Below are 18,518 nucleotides of genomic sequence, written 5' to 3'. Positions count from 1 at the left end.
TGATTTTGATTCACACTCAATTCGAAATAATGCTGATCTTACTGTGACGGAAATGGATTCCATGTATAAACTTTCCTCTTTTGATTGGAAGTATCTGCACACTACACTGAAGCAGCTCAATCTTTTCATTCAAAATTACCAAAGAAGGTGCTTTGTATTAAATTGATCACATTCCATCGTATCAGAACAACGAATTCCAATTTTGGACAGAAACTCCAGCAGCTGCGTTTAGTATATCGTCCCAATCGTAATCGTAATTACCAAAATTTAGGCTATACATATAGCCAAGTAAAAGTTGATGTTGCGTAAAGTTATCGAATGATTGAATGATGTGTAGGCCACCAAATCTCAATCTTCTGACAACTGCTTTAGAGCAGATATACATGCAATCAAACGGGTTTGAAAACTTTTCAATTTATTCTTTTGGTTTCATGAGAAACATTCACCTTTCTATTTTTCTTCTGTATTCCCGGGATCCCGGGATTTCCCGGGAAATTTATTATTTATTTCCCGAATCCCGGGAAGCTGAAAACAGTCGGGAAATGGAAGCTCTAGCCTGAACCACAAACGGTGGCCAAATTTGTGGCAGCAGTTGCACAGACCATAATGACAACCACAAAAGAAGCATCCAGTACCGCAAAATCAATTGTAAGCTACATTGGCAAGGATAATAATAACAGTGACGGATTTACGCTGGTCAACAATAAGTGCAAGAAACTGGGAAAAACATCTGATCGCGGACACCAAGCCGGCTTCGACCTGGACGTAAAAAACAAAAAAGAATTAAAGGACCCCCCAGATGCAGATCGCCAGCAAACCCCGCGAAAGAAGGTCTCTGCTCGCAATAAAAAGTTGCGCGCACGAGATCTAATATTATAATAATATTTGTTTATATTTTTATTTTTACATTTGTAAACATATAAAAGTTCCACGGCTCCGTTAAGCTACCGCTACGCTATGAGCCGTGTCAAATAAACGAATTATAAAAAAAAATTCGGACATAATAATATTTCGAGATAAAATTTCGCAGTTTACTTTTTTTTATTTTACAACGTTTCGAAAGTTTTTGGTAACCTTGAATTTACTTTGAGAACTGGAGAGCCCTTATGGAATCATAAAACGTCTCCATCCGATTAACATATGCATCGTATAGTGCTATTTAAGCTTAATGAGACACTTCAAAAGCGCCTGGAGTTTAAAATTATCCCATTCCAAGACCCTTTCAAGCCATTCGAATTTAAGTCTTATCGATAAGATGATTTCAACAGATAAATCGAAAAATAACTGAACTTTCTTTTAATTTTAAAATATTTTTAACGGGTCATTTATGAAAATTATTGTTATTTTAGACAATAGACTACAATTCGAGTTCACTTATGTAAAGTTGATTCATTAATTAACCTGGAGTAATTTAAGGTAACACCATTGGACTTGGACCTAAGGGCGGGCATAGCGAAGCTAATGAATCGATTGCTTTATACGCAGCTTACCTAGATAGATATACAAAATTAGACCTAATAGATATGGTTAAAAGTCACATGATGGTAGTCATGGTCATATCGTTCTGCAAATTTCTTTTAACTCTAGAACGTTGCACTGGGGCACAAATGTACACCACGCCATCTTTGGTGCCGTGTGAAGTCGAGAATTCGGCATTTACCGACCTGGGACCCTAACCATAATTCAATTTAGAGTTCCTAGTGAGAGTAGGAAAAGGTGGTATAGCCAGTTTGCTTATAGCCTTCGTAGAAGCAGGTGTCAAAGTTGGCGCGGGGTACATTTGTACTCCAGTGCACGGTTGCCGTTAACGTTTCGTCAGGTTTCGTGATGTCAGTGGAACTGTGACTCGTGACAATACCAGTTTAAATACTGGTTGTTTTACTTCATAAGTAACAATTAGTATTGTACTCAAGAAAGGATTTACTCGAAATCAGCTTGGTTCGTCTGCGCCCATCAAACTACCAACTATCAATTTCCGGGGCTGATAAAATCGGATGCTGATAAAATCGGGTCTTCACTGTATATGCACAAATAAGAGTTTAAAAAATTAGTCTTAGCAAATAAGGCACGGATAAAGTGTTTTACTACTTTATTATTATGTCTTACCATGGGGAAAACCTACCATAAATTATATTGTTTAGACTAGGTAAAAAGAAAACTTTCAACGAGAAATAAAGTTTTATTAACTTTTTCCATAATAAATGGCGGAATTTGCGTGAAAATTAGCAACTTTCATTTCAAATGAGTAAAAATCCCCCTAATTGAAAAATTATCTCAAAAACTCAAGGTAGGGGTTGAGTATTTTTTACATAGAATGTGTATGCAAACTTTGAAATAAATCGGTTCAGTAGTTTTGAATGGCAGTTGACACCGCAACTCGTGTTTTTCCAGAGATGTTCTACAAAAAACTTTGTCACTGAGTCGCCTGTCGATATTTTTGCATGAAATAATTAGAGAATGTTATTAAAAATGATACATTATACTGTATTAAAAAATCGCTAAAAAGTGTTATTTTTCCACGCTGAAACCCTTACCACCCTTCTCCCCTTAACAACCTATTCGGTAAATGGTGGAAGTGGCGCTGACTTTAATTGGAATTACCAATATGATTGCCCGTAGTTTCAAAAACTATAAGGTACAGAACGGGTCACGAGCTATGCAGGAAGGCTAGTGCGAAAAATTTTGGATGGTAATTTTTTTTTCGATTTGTCGATTCGAAGCATAGTTTGATAGTGGTAAAGTAATGGTTGCAGGTAAACGTTTAATCGATCCTTTCTCATCCTTTTAGATCTCTGAATTTCAATCTTACCAGGGGTGTGAAAAAATCGGGATCACATAATTACTAGTATAAATCAACTATAAAAGTTATTATGAAAAATGGTAAAAAAAATTCTCCAGAGATACGTCGGAAGTAAGCTCTATCGATGAAGAACAGACTGTTATATGTTGTTGCGACTGAGGGAGGTCATACACGATACTGGCTCTAGTTTTTCGGGTTTTAATGAAATCTATAGACAATTTTTTGGCGGCTGCAAAGTTTTCTTGTCAATCGCCAATTAAAATTTATTGAAGGTTTAATTTGTTCACGGAAATCAAAAGCACAACGTTAAATAAAAAAAAAATGAATCTTGGACAGTGGCGGATCCACCGACTCCTCCACAAAAATTTCCAACTTGATGAGAAATTTTAAATTAGTAATGAATTTTATATTAGTTTTAAACTCAAAATCTTTTCAAACCAAATTTGACCACCAATGCTGATTTTCCTTAAATTTCAAACCCCCTCCCGAAATTGTTTTCTGGATCCGCCCCTGACCTTGAATTCATATTCGATTTTTTTTGCGTTTTGTTAGTATCTGTTTGTTAAGTCATTTCCTGTACGGGCAATTTCGCTGCCTATTATACTGCCGCTCTACGCATATTTCCATATTAACTTTTGAATAGGGCTAATTAAATTTGTAAACAAACTTTTGTTTAGCTGATTTCCCTTAATTTGCTATAATTTTAACGCAGAAAATATTCGAAATTTCTTCTACGAAGGGTAAAGATGAGGGTTAATATGTTTTTCTCTTTTGTCCCATGTGTATAGGGATCGCGCGGCATTTACCACACCCGCACCGCAAGATCTGCGGTGCAGTAAGACAATTTTTCCCGCAGATGCGGTGCGGGAAAGAGCTTTTAACGCAACCGCTCCGCAAAAAATAATTGATAATAATAATGATAATGATAATTTTGGTTATTCTAAATTGATAAACAGACTGCTATTACGAAAGGAAATCTAGCTGTGTCCGAAATATTTTGACGCTATTATTTTTACGACATATTTTGCACACTAGTTATTTTATACTTCTAAGTAAGACTTCACAAACTAACCATTTCAAATACATAAAATGCAAGATCCAAATAGAGACAAAATTATTAGATAATTTAAAAACAATAAATATTTACTTTTAAAACCAATTTAAAAGTGCATCACTTCTCCCGATTTCTGTTGGAAATCGTTGAATTACGAATCGTTTCCGATATCAATTTTTCAACTGTGAATTTAACTAATTATGCTGGGACTTAAACACAACCCAAAGAATATAATTATCTTTATCAAACCAAACGAATTTGGAGTAATTGGCAGTAAAGGATACAAAAGTATGAAATCGTCCAAAATAAGGAGGGGTCCAAATTAGGATGATTATTCTATCATTCGTTCATCAACATTGTATTTCTATCTTCTTTGATTGCTGTGTAAATTCAATGTGAGTCAATGCAGTCAATTTTATTGGACTCTTTCTCAAAAAGCATGGTACATAACTTTTTTTCGTATACTTCCATTCAAATTTACGATAGTTTTCTACCAAATTAAATCCTAATATTTTTCAGTTAACCCTCCAGCGCTCGCGCGAATGGTTCCCCGAATGAGTAGCCGCTGTTGCTGAAAGAAGATTTCGCTAGAGTTTCGGAAGGTGTTTCACAAAATACAACGGCGCGTGTGCTGGAGGGTTAAGACTATTTTGTAGCTTTTTTGAAACTATTTTTGCCAAATACCACATCGTTTGACTCCCGTCCACTTTAATTGAAATTTTTGCCATTTGCTCTTTGGGAAAATATTATAGGAAAATACATTAAATGCTAGAACTTACTAGAACTAGCCTTTAGAAAATTACCCTTCATATATTTTTAAAGGGAGCAATCTTAGTCTCTGAATGAGAATACATATGTTTCTTGAAAAATGCGGAAGTTAGAGTTTTAGGATATTTTGTCCATAAAACCATAATAACATTTCTGCTGTATGTTACAAATCATACATTTTAGCAGTTTTTCTAATGATTAATAATTCTGTACCGGTCGAGACCGGACTCCTCATTAGATGTAATGTATAGGCAATTTTTTTCGTCAAATATGGCTTCGTTCTTATTGATGAAATACAAAGTTTTTATTTCACTGTATTGGAATATATGCGCTACTATATAGAAGTACTGGTATTTCGACTTTAAATTTTTGTTTGTTGAAATTCCTTAAAGAATGAAAGGTGGTTTTTACTACGTAAATGCAAAAATCATCCATTTCATTTTCATATGTCAAACACATTGAAAATATGACAATTTAAAGAAAAAAATTCTTCATTTCTTAATTCATTTTATAAATTAACTGAAGGGTTGCTAAAATAAATGTTTTCCTATTACTGCAGTACAACGTTTTTGAATGTAAAATGCTTGCATTTTAAATGTACGGAGTTTTATTAATAGAAAATGCAAAAGTTGATTTTTTCATAAACATTATATTCTGAAGAGTTTCTTAAAGTTAAATTTCGTGTAAATAAGAATAACATTATATTATATATGGTCATACAAATGAAAAATTTTTCAACACAATTTTTAAAAATATAAAAAATTGCATTTATCGCATTACCGCGCGGTGCGGTGCGGTAAATAAAGTGCGGTTGCGGTAAGCGGTGCGGTTTTGATATTTTTTTTGCGGTTGCGGTTGCGGTGCGGACAATCCATTTACCGCCCATCCGCACCACGACGATCCCTACATGTGTATAGGGAATCCAATAGCACACGGGACTGTTAGCGGCAGTATAGGTGTGGTGAAATTGGAAAGCCCACAAATATCTTACCATGAAATAAACAGATGTTTGTGATCGTTCGTTTACCTGAAAAAAAAAGAAAAAGAAGGTATTAGCAAAGTCAATAACGATTGATTTAAAATTCATCATTTTGGCTCACGCACTAAGCCCGCTAAAACTTGTTCAGTATGTTTTTGAAAAACAATAAAATGATATTTTAACGGATCACAGAGAACAGATGATTACTTCGCGCGTTAAAGTTGTGCAAAACTGCGTTCAACACGGTGCATTATCCATCAATTTACAATCCTGAGAAATGTGGTATAATTTATCGACGATATTTCTAAGCAATTATGGGCGATGAACAATTTGTTCATCGCGCTGTGTACTTCTCAACCAGTATAGCTACGTACCAGGCTTGGAGTGACGCTGGTAGTGGACACTTCAGCTGCTTGCTCTTCTTTTGGGGAATGTGAATTCGACTGCCCTAGTAAACGACCATCGGAAATGAATTTGAGCACAAACTATTTGATTACACTTTGCTGAGAGAGTAAAAATAATACGACATTAACCATTATCTGTGTGAAACAGTTTTCGCGTAATTCACACACTGGCGAACAGGAAAAATGTGTGTATGAGTATTGAATTGAAGTGTCCGCAGACAAAACATAATTTTTGTGTATGGTGCTGATGTTCGTACAAACACCGCTGATGTATAATTGTATTGTCGCGCTTATAATAAAATCTCACATTGCGGGCGTCTGAAAGGCGCATCAAATATAGCAGCAGTTGCTCCGCAAGCAGATTTCAGTGGAGCTTTATTTTTCTGCTAGCTGTGTGCTTTTCGAAAGCTTCAAGGAAAAAGCTGCCTATAAATTTATATAGGCGGCTGTCACGCGCCTATTTCAATTGAGCTTTCATATAATCGCATATCGAGCGATTATCCTGCAAGGCACAATATATAATTCACCTTGATAGGCACGAGGCTAATTTAACCTGTTTCATCGTGAATTAAAATGTGTTGGGCTAATGCAGTATCTAAATTTGGTATACAATGCAAACAAGGCATGATTCGAGACTTTTTGGTGCAATTTTCACATTGGGGAAATGTTTTCGGCGCTAGCAATTTTGTTTCTTTTTAATAATTTTCAATAGGTTTTGTGTAATTTTAGCATCATGATGGTACCCGTTTATATGGAAATATATTTTGTGACCCCACTCTTCAACCCCTTACACTGGAACCGCAAGTCGGATCTGAAAAAAATCGATTGCAGCCAATGGGAAGGTTGTACCTACCGGTTGCGTTTGTGTTTATGCAAATCGGTCCAGCCATCTCTGAGAAACTGAGCTGTGTAGAGAAGTAAACGCTAACTCCGAGGCAACGCGACCAAGATGATGGTTCCCACGATGTCAGCTGAATTGCGCGCTGACAAACTGAAGATTATCGTGGAGGGTCTCTTTCCGAAGCGCAATGCACGAAACGTTGGTGCAAACGGTGGAAAGGCTGCTGACGGACATGTTCAGGCTAGTTCTACAGATATGTCTGGACGAAGTCAATTCCCCGATATATGAAGGATCCCGAAGCTGGTGTTGTTTGCCAAAAGCAGGGAAGCTAGCAGAAGATCCAGCATCGTATCGGTCTATATGCCTGGTAAACTTTTTGAAAGGGTCATCCTCAACAGGATGACGAACTACGATAAAAGTAAGAACGGACTATCGCAGAGGCTGTTCGGATTCCGGAAGAGATCTCTACAGTGGACGCAATGTGCACAGACATCATGAGCGCGGAAAAAGCATCGAAGCAAAGGAGAAGTGGTAATCGCTACTGCGCCATGGTAATGATCGACGTGAAGAATGCCTTCAACAGCACCAGTATAGTGGTTATAGCCGCAGCGTTGTACAGAATTCAGGTCACGAACTAATTGTACGAAGTTTTGAAAAACTGCTTTTAGAACCGTGTAGGGGAGAAGAGGTAACATTCACAATAACATCATAATACATGAGCAGAATCGTCTCATTCCCTCATGTTTCATGATTTCTAATTCTTTACACGTGTTGCTATATTTTAAAAGACTTCTGATAACTCTACCTCTTTTAGATATTTGTTTTCTTTTGTAACAACCATAGTAAATTTGAAATGTAAAACCTTATTCCAATTTTTAAGAGCAATCGTTCATCGAATATGTTTAGTCTATCGTTATAAATAGTCAATTTTATGCTTAATATTTGCCTGAAGTTTTTTGGTAACTTGTCATGGTTCTGTGTAATTGCCCATTTTTATAAACAGACCAATTGGGTAGCTGTGAAACAACGACGTATGGGGAACGGTGATTTTTTGTTGTTTTTGTGATCTATCTGAAAATATGAATGGGTTCCGATTTTCCACAGTAAATACTACTCATCTAGTCAATTTGGGCATATTTTGTAGAAATTATCTTTTATTTCGAAATTGCAGCTTTTATGCATAAATGGTGATCCGATGTACCGCGTTGATATAGTGATTTCTTTCGTGAACAAACGATTTTCGCCTCTTTATAACTTTAATTAGAATCGTTCGTAATATTTAAAGAATACAATTTACAAGTAGAATATTCCACTATAGACGACTTCGTGTTGCATAGTTCCTACCTATGGTGTGCACTGGTAAATTTTAGCATCGACTGATTATTATAAAAAATAAAATTCCCGTGAATTTCACCACACACCAAAAAAATATGAATTATATCTTATCAGGAGACGTAAATTTACACGATTTTTTTTCTAGGTGTGCAGCTGGAAAAAATATATGTATTGTTAAACAATAGAGTGGAACTATGTACCACTTCTCGATACACAAATAACACGTATTATCATCAAAATTAAATCATAGAAAAAAAATGTTTCACTGTAATCCCCTACTGGTCTACGAGACGAACATGAGGCAGAGCTCGATTAAGGTCACGGCGGGAGTACTTCAAGGCTGCATACTCGCCCAACGCTCTGGAATATAATGTACAACGGACTGTCAACACTGAAACTGCCCAGGGGAGTCGAGATCGTCGGCTTTGCAGATGGCGTTGTCCTGACGATAACCGGCAAGACCCTCGAGAAGGTGGAAATGTCGACGGCAGAGCCTAGATGGCTGATATCAAGTTGTAACTGGCTCACCACAAGGCGAAAGTAGAGCTGGCCAGCAATCAGCAGTCACTGTGTCGTGATCACTGTCGGCAGAACTCAACTTCATCGGTGCGTGCGCTGAAGCACCTGGGTGTGATGATCGACGATCTGCTAAATTTCAACAGTCAATGTATGCGAGACTAACGTATTGACCTGGATCACGCCGAACATCGGAGGAGTAAGATGCAGCACAAGACTACTGGCAGGTGTCTCATCCTCAATACTGAGGTATGGCATACCGGCCTGGGCAACCACGATTCGCCTCATGGATGTTCATGTTGCGAGCGCGTACAGAAAGATATCATCAGAGGCGGTATGCGGCATTTCCGGGATGATTCCGAACTGAATCACGCTGGATGAGGACGTGAAGAGTGGACTTGTTGGTTAAGTAGCAGCAAGAGTGGCACAACGCGGAAAAAAGAAGGTGGATCCACCGACTCATCCCGAATGTGTCGGTTTGGGTGCATAGGAAGCATGGAGAGGTGAACTTCCATTTAACGCAGTTTTCGTTCAGGTACGGATGCTTCCGGAAGTACCAACATCGGTTTGGGTATGCTTTGTCATCATTTTGTCTGGAGTGTGTGAACGTGCAAGAGACGCCGAAACACGTGTCCGTCGATGCCCAAGGTTCGAAGAAGTTCAAAGGGGTATGCCCGGCGGGAAAGTTGACACTGCGGTCAATAGAGTAATCCGGGCTGCAGAAGAAGTGGCAAAGGGACCAATAAAGCAACGCAACTGACTAGAGCACCAGCGAACAGGACGCCAGCCCACAGTGGTCGGAAACGCCAAAAACGTGAACTTAATTCACTAGAGGCCAAACCATCGAATATATTCACAGGGTGTCTTTGGAAGAATTGTTTGTATGAATATTCCCCACAATCTGATAACATTTGAAATTAGGCATGGCTTACTATGATCGAACTAAAAAAATTAACTTTTTATACTGACGACGTAGAAAGTTGGTGTCTTCGACAAAGTTTTAGTTTTGCTCATAGTAAGGAATATTGTTGAAGAACTTGAGCTTGAAGGACTAAAGGTTATCGAGTTATAAGGCGTTTTCTATGGCAACCCCCTTAAATCTAGTTTTTTTAATATAACTTTTTGCCTTTCTCAATAGAAAGGTATTGCAATTGCTCTGAAAACCGACTTTTTAACGGAGGCCCGGAGGGCCGAGTGACATATACCATTCGATTCAGTTCGTCGAGTTCGGCAAATGTCTGTGTGTGTATGTATGTATGTGTGTGTGTATGTATGTGTGTGTGTATGTGCGTCTGTGTGTGTGTACGCGAACACAATCTCACTCACTTTTCTCAGAGATGGATGAACCGATTTTTAAAAACTTAGTCCCAAATGAAAGGTGCAACGTTCCCATAGGCTGCTATTGAATTTCTAATGGATCCGACTTCCGGTTCCGTAATTACAGGGTGATGAGTACGAACACGCAGAAAATGATTTTAAGAAATTCTGCAATGAATGTATAAAGGTGAAAATTTTTCCAAAATATGACCACAACTGCTTCGATTTGTAGTATTAGGTCACTAACATCCATTCAAAGTCTATTTGGCCACATTGGCCACCATCATCGGTTCCGGAAGCCCCGGCGGAAGTATCTAAATTCAGAATTACAGTCACATCGGTTTCTCGGAAATGGCTAGACCGATTCGACTAAACTTGGTCTCAAATGAAAGGTATTGCGTCCCCGTAAATGGCTATTTAATTTCATCCCGATCCGACTTCCGGTTCCGGAGTTACAGGCTGTGGCGTGCGATCACATAGCAAATTGTGATTCAAACCGATACTCCGATGAAAGCAAAAAAGGTAAAAATTTCGCTAAAATGTCTCTCAAGCAACTTAAATTTGCTGTTCTAGGTCACCAACAGCCAAACAAACTTTCGTTGACTACATTGACCACCATAGACGGTTCCGGAAGTGCCCGGGAAAAGCGGCCATCTTTCAAAATTTACGAACTCACATCAGTTTCCCGGAAATGGTTTGGCCGATTTTCACAAACTTAGTCTCTTATTTTTGATTTTTTTACCCCAATTTTTTAAATTTTTGGTTTGACATTCAATTTTAAGTATTATTTCAACTTATACCTGAATAGTTCAGATTTTTTAAAAGGTGGGAGCAAAAATGTGAAGTTTTTAATATCATTGGAGATCCCAAACTAATATATACTCAAATAGACATGTCATAATGAATTTAATGCTCACAAAAGGATGTCATACCATTAATTACAAAATTTTACGGAAAAATTGAAAAAAAATTTTTTTTGCTGATTTTTGTATGGAAAAAATCAAAAAACATGATAAAGTAAGCTTACCCTATTCATAGGGTTCTAGAGTGCCACGCACCAAACCTTCTTAGCTTGATTGTGCATAGTTTAGACAGTGAAAAAAAGTGCATGTTCGTGCATTTTGGTTTGCACCTTTCTTTCTTATACGGAGTTGAAGTTGGCATAAAAAATGTAAAAATCTTCAATAACTTTGAAACGAATGAGTATTTTCACATACAGTCTTCGACAATATTATGTAGTTTTGATACCTACATATTTGTCTTGAACATAGTTTGCACGAAAAGTCACAATGAAAAAAGTTATATTAAAAAAACTAGATTTAAGGGGGTTGCCATAGAAAACGCCTTATAACTCGATAACCTTTAGTCCTACAAGCTCAAGTTCTTCAACAATATTCCTTACTATGAGCAAAACTAAAACTTTGTCGAAGACACCAACTTTCTACGTCGTCAGTATAAAAAGTTGATTTTTTTAGTTCGATCATAGTAAGCCATGCCTAATTTCAATTGTTATCAGATTGTGGAGAATATTCATACAAACAATTCTTCAAAAGACACCCTGTGAATATATTCGATGGTTTGGCCTCTAGTGAATTAAGTTCACGTTTTTGGCGTTTCCGACCACTGTGCAGCCTCCTTCAGAATCACCGAACCGAGCTTGACGCCCTACCGGGTAGCTCGTGAGTAGTCTACATCGGCCACCGGAGACTGGATTGAGTAGACCTCGTCAAACAGCCAGTAGCGGGTCGTTGGGGCGCCAGTGAACCGGAAGCTATGCTCCACCCCGAATCGCCGAACAGACCTCGAGACCTGCTAGCTGGCCCGTCGAGTAGGTTAGGTCCACCTCAGGGGAGCTAAATAGCTCACGAAAACAAGCATTGGGATAAATTTACCGCCAAGGAATTCACAGTAAGGTGGATTTTAATCGTCTAGGAGCTGAATGGATCACGAAACAGACATCGCTACCGAGAAAAAATCCGCCGTCAGGGAACTCTCAGTCGAAATAGCGTGAGTTCACCATCGATGACTATCCAAATAGATCATGAAAAGGTTGGGGGCTGAATGACTCACTGAAACTGCAGCTGAATGGCTCATGAAATGAGCAGCCAAACGACTCACTGAGACGAGAGCTTAATGGCGGTGGAATAGATGGAGACGAAAAGCATGAGAAGATTCTAGAGTTAATTTGCGCAAATGACAAGCCATTTCACGGATCAAAGTACTACCTCGTTCTAGTTCCATGAGGGAGAAGGGGTGAAAAAAAGTAAGGAGTGTTTTTAGTGTTTTAGTGGTTTGGCACGAAGGTGAGTCGTGAGTCCCACACTGTGCCAACACACTACACGCCAGGCTTTTAAAACCTTACTATAAAAATGGTGTATGAGACTCGAACCTCCGGGTTAAAAGTCGATGTTGGAACGATTACAAAACAAAACCTTGGTTCTACATTCCGTTGCGATAATTGATCTTCTGTTTCGATAAGCTTTACACTCGATTCTTAGTGTACATGACAATGCAGAGCTTGGATATGATCCTACTGACCACTAACACTACAAATTCATCTGCCCTTTTAGCAATAAAATAGTAAGGTGAAAGTTTTTGAAAATCTCAAATTAATTTCCCTGTATACTTTCATTTGAACTTGTAAATCACCTAGTTTTTAATGATTGTAAAATTAAAATAAGCCAATGAATCATACAATATTCAATAAACAGAGAGAATACAAAAATCAAAGGTATTAGAACAAATACCCTTTTGAAAATTTCATTTACTATCAATACACTTTGTGAACAATTAAATAATGAAGAAAAACTATTGGATTCCAAAGTGAACCAATTATGCCCCATGCTTTTTCTAGAAACAAACCACTAATCAATTTCAAATTGAGAACATTCATTGGCCATGCTGTAGGGTAATTTCGGGAGAGATGCCGCGTCAGGAGAGATGCCGCACTCTCTATATCTCGTATATGGGGTCACTTTTATACGGTAATATGATATTGTGAGTTTGTCTTTCGAAGAATTATAACTCTAGAGATGTAAAATAATCCTTTTTAATTATTCACGAAAATTTTATTAATGATTTTGGGCGTTCAGTTGCATCACGGAGTGCCGAAAATTTTCAGCACCACATTAAAATTTCGTTTTTTTAAATGGTTCGATTTTTTTTTTGGTAAATCATGTATCGGTTGAATAGCTGGGACCTATTAGAAGGCATTCTGATCATGAGCACGATCATCCATAATTTTAGAGGAAAATGGCGTCGTGCGGCATCTCTCCCCTACAATTGGGAGAGATGCCGCATCAAAATTGCGGGTGAGATGCAGCACTCAATGGAAGAGGATGCATAGCTAAAATGTAGTTTTTTTCACCCCGGAATGTTATTAAATGATCATTTGCGTCAGGTATAAGTTCTTAATAATGTATATCCACAAACTAACGGACCTAACACAGTGACATATAGGATTATGAGTCTATTTATCTATATATTTAAATGGGCGACATGTATCTAAGTATTACTAACTTCGGTTTATTCTTTAAAGTTTCAGGCATTAATTTTCGTGAACGCATTGATTTGTAGTGATGTCAATATTGAGATAAAAGCGTAAATTTGAACGAATTGATGCTTTTTCAAAATGAATCTTTGAAGAACAAACCTAAGTTGTATAAATTCATTGGGAGAAACAGCCAAACAGTGCTTTTAAGGATGCTACTAGCATATAGATATGTATATCGTACAAGCATATAGATAAATAGTGCCCTGAATTAAGTTACTCCAACTTAACCGTTACATAAGGTTGAGAAAGAAAAATATTTTTAAAATATTCAATAAAAAATGATTCTGGAAATAGTAGTACCCCCTTAAGAAAAGTGAAGGTGCTAGCCGATTTATAGGTGCAATCAAACTTCATGAAACTCGGCTGAAAACACTGAATCACAAAAACATCAATGAGAGCCAAAAAATACTTTTGTTCACCATTTTTCAGTTTGTGACCAGGGTGCGGCGTCTCACCCGCCCATGCGGCATCTCTCCCGCAATGACCTTTTTTTGTAAAATGTTCATGGAAATTTGGTCAATTTTTTTTCATTACAAAAACCATTTCACAGTATTTTAGAAACTTGTCGCAATTGGTAAAAATGATTTCATCAATTATTGAATGGTTTACTTTGATGCAGGATCGATTTTTAAAAATGTGCGGCATCTCTCCCCAAATTACCCTACGCAAAAAAACGTTAGTCGAATGAAATGTGAATACCAATTAGGAGTATGTAGATGCCTTATACAGCCAGTTGTTATAAATGATATATACAAATTGCCCAACCACCATTGATCAGCAATAGGAAAATGTATGCGAATATCTTTCTTATGCTTTTTTATTTTATTTCGGGATACGCCCACGACCTTGTTTTCATATCTTTTTGTGCCGAAAACAATCAAATAATCATTCCCAAGTTGTGTAATTCAGGTGGTTTTGAGCTTACAATTCGTTGGATGTGCTCACAAACAGCTCTCTTAACAATAGCTGCTTATTATTACCTCCGGTTCAGAACAGATTGACGCTACTCAATAAAATCATTTATTATGTAGGCGAAGAAGCTTTCTTCTGGTAACGATGAACAATATTCTGCACGCCCCTATATTTAATGGGTGAGATTACGGTTTCATCGAGAGTGGCTGGTCCTTCGGAAGGGCAAATGGCATACAATAGCTAATTATACTCTTTTCTTCATCAACGCAAAAAAAAAACGCGGTAGATAGGCCAATTTGTGCTTTCTACAAAAAAAGATTCGAAGTTTAGTCACGTCCCTGCGGAAAATCGATCAGAAAAAGGCAACGGTATGATTTATGTTTGTAGAAATGGTATCTTTCTTAATTTGACAAGCGCTAGATACCATAGCCGATGTGGAAAGGAGGAATACTACAGATCTCATAGTTGTTGGGCATATTTTGATGAGGAAATATTGGCACTGATGTTATATTGTATACGGTTATAGATCCATTATATGATTGGACAGGCGCTTACTCATTATAAAAACATTGTCTTAACGTACGGTAGATGGTGTATCGACGGTGCTTTTAGCTCATTTCCGACGAAATAGATAACTTTATTGCGTTTGCCGTACGAGAAGATGTTGATCGAATGGGTTTGATACTGAATTTATTCGGTGATGAAAGCGTAAAAATGAGATAATTTCAAACGTGAAAAAAATATTCAGACCAGCATTATCTACAATGTTCAGGACGAAAAGACGGCATCTATTTAGTAAAGCTGGTCGTTAATTGAAGTTGAAAAAATAGCTGGATTAGTCAATAGAGGCCGGAGGTCTAGAGGCAATCTATCTAGACTTAGAAGCTCGTTGAAAGTTAAATGTAGCGACGTTTACATCACTCAGAAAGGAGAATGCCATATCCGTCGAATTATGCTAATGCAGAGTTGTGGAAAGATGGCTGATGAAACAAATAGAGAAAGCCCTGGTCGAATTCATCTCCTTCAAGAATATTATCATATGATAGTTCCAGGTTGTTCATAGAGATAATTTAAAGAATAAATCCTTCATCTAAAAACAGTGCTTTCTAAAATAGTCGAAACACGAAAAATATAAAATTTATATTCATGTGAAATTTTTGATCGATGATTAGGTGGGGTAAAAGACTCGTAACTCGTACCGTAAAACGCAAATGTCAAATCATCGAAGCTGTCATTTATGCACATATGCTGTTTAGAGCGTCTCTATCCTGACAATCATAACTTCAAGGGATCAAAAAAGTTGGGTTATACTTGAAATAGCTCAAGCGCGTTCGAAATATATGTTCAAGTTTTGTTAAACATTTGACCAAAATCCAGCTATATTTTGTAAAGATAGACAGATAGTTGACAAAATATCGGGGAATCTATTCGGACGTCGGAGATGAAATGTTTTATCAATCAATGTCAAAATATATTTTAAAGTTGTCTGAAAAATGTTATTGCTTTGAATTGCTTTTCGTGGAGTCAACCGGAGCACACAGTCAGTCACTTTCCACTCCAAACCATAAAATAAGATGCTAGGCTCATCTGATTACGCTAAATTTCTGCTGCTTTGGATATGTTAAATCTTGTCCATTTAGTGTTATTTTACGAATGACAGGTGAAATCTGAATGATGCGTAACTAACATACATGACTTATACTGAAATTTTTGTCGGTTGGTCTGTTGTAAAATGTGTTAAGTAATACAATCTCTGCATCTGCATCTATCCACCCCTTGCTGTTTTGTCTACTTTTGTTAGCCCACACTTACTTTGTGAGTAACTGCGTTGTTTTTTGATCGCTTACAGTTTTCTTGTATCGCGTTTCTAACGAAAAATGAACCTTTTCTGTTGCGGCTTCCCGACGGGTGGAGGTTCACCTCGTGGAAATTCGGCATGCGAGTTCGGTTGAGGAACACGAGCTACTGGAGAGTGTGGAGAAGGAGACCGAGGAAGTGTTGGCTTTGTTGGGTACAGTGGGCGACAATGAGGAAGTGAAACATGCTTTATTTCGCCGTGTGAAAACTTTGCTGGTCTACGGGGACATTGTAGGATTGAGAGAATTGCACGCCGCGATCATTGCGGATCGGTTTACCACTGCACCTGTATCTCCGGTATGCAGCGATCCGCACTAGACCTATTGTCGAGTTTCAACTACAACCTGTACTGTTTCAACGAGTGGGAGCAGAAATCCGATTCCGCATTATGGGCACACACAATATTATGTGAGGTTGTAGATAATTTGAATGCAGTCGTCTCAAAACGCTCGAGCCGCATTGAAACTCACTTTCCGGAAAATTGTGGTTCTGTAGCTCAAAGACTGTTTGTCAAGCGACTTTCGGGGGATCCACCCACTTTGAAACGAGATCGTGAGGATAATGCAAAAATTCGCGCCACTTGTGCCACTGTCCATGTTACTAGAGCCATTTAGCGGAAAATCAAAATATTGCCGATGAGCGGAAGTAGTTTTGGGTCTATTTGAGGCGTCTCTACCCGATCCATATAGTGGAGGAAATTGTTGCTATGGCCAAAGAATGCCTCGGCATAAGCAACACACCCAAAGCAGTTTTGTTGGTCAAGAAGGATACCGATCTCACGAAACTCAACTTCATGTCCTTCCGAGTTGAGCTTTCGAGCAAACTAAAGGACACTGCACTCAAAGCGCCTACTTGCTTGACTGGAGTACTTGTTCGGGAATTAAATTTCGACCAGCCAACGCAGGGTTGATTTCGCTAATGGAGTACAGGGATGCATCTCCGCTTGTAATATGGATGCCCACAATCTCCCCGCCCCGGTCCAGCCACTGCAGCCAACGTTCACCAGTCGTCTCAGTCCTGTGGGTGGGAATGAAGAAAGGGTCTTCCAAACTTTCTACTGCGGCGAGTATCCATCCATTTTGAATAATTCAAGCGATGAAATATTCCCCGATTCCAGTTAAACGTTAATTACCAGCACATTGCAAGTATAAGCACCAGAAATATGGTCTCTTCGGTCACTGGGACGCACACTTGCCACCGGTCGAGAGGAAGCTCTTAGTCCCCCTATTACAGTCGAGTATGTTCAGGTTCCTCTCCGTTATCCTGCAAAGACATAGCGAAGCCTTGATTAGTCCACTTCTTCGCATTTTGCGAACTTCTATTGCGAGAGGAGTTTTTCTATCTTGCTGGAAATAAGCAAACATGTTGCCATTCCATAAAAAGGGTAATAAGCGAGACGTCAATAATTACCGTGGATTAACTTCATTGAGTGTTGTTTAGAAGTTGTTTGAGCTGGTGATTATGGAACCTCCTCAGGCTCACAGTAATCAGTACCTAAGCGACGATTAACACGGCGACGTTGTTTACACCGACTTATCTGCCGCTTTCAATAAGATAAATAACGACATCGCTATCGCAAAAATGGAGATTTAAAATAAATGGTAGTGTTTTACAGTGGTTACGATCCTTCCTCACAGACCGAGAGATAGTGGTTGTCATCGGAGATTGTTAAGCCTTCATTTCTACGTCAGGAATAGCTCAAGGAAACCACTTGGGACAGTTGATGTTTCTGCTATACTTCAATAATGTACATCTAGTTCTGGGGAATCCACGATTGCCCTTCGCGGATGATCTCGCGCTTCGTAGATTGCCGTGGAGAGATCCTGACCGACTACCTAGCTATGAAAATCAGTGTCAGCCAATTCAACTGGAGGCCTGTTACCGTTGTGGCACAACTCTCATGGTAACCATATTTGAATTGACCGTTATTTTGTATTATTGTTACTTGTTTGTTTAGAGTTTAAGGAACGGTATTAAAAAAAGTGTAAATAAATATATTGAATAGACAAACACGTTAAAAAGAGCTTAGCCTAGGTTAAACATAATAAATAAATAATAGATACACTCCAAGACAGTTTAAAATTAGATTACCAGAACAAAATTTGTTATACACATCACACACTGCACACTACTCTGATGCTGCTACCAAAAGAGATTATTGTCGCGAGGATGAAAAAAGGGA

At 38.2% G+C, this 18,518-nt stretch overlaps 1 protein-coding gene across 3 annotated transcripts in view; it reads right to left on the bottom strand.

Annotated features, from left to right (window-relative positions):
- Window positions 1-18,518, bottom strand: part of LOC131696358 (acetylcholine receptor subunit alpha-like) — a 701,515-nt gene that overhangs the window by 343,828 nt on the left and 339,169 nt on the right. The gene's annotated exons all lie outside the window — the stretch shown is intronic.

This window comes from Topomyia yanbarensis, chromosome 1, assembly GCF_030247195.1.
Source record: "Topomyia yanbarensis strain Yona2022 chromosome 1, ASM3024719v1, whole genome shotgun sequence".
NCBI classification, from domain to species: domain Eukaryota; kingdom Metazoa; phylum Arthropoda; class Insecta; order Diptera; family Culicidae; genus Topomyia; species Topomyia yanbarensis.
This window is presented reverse-complemented; position numbering and strand designations above follow the sequence as displayed.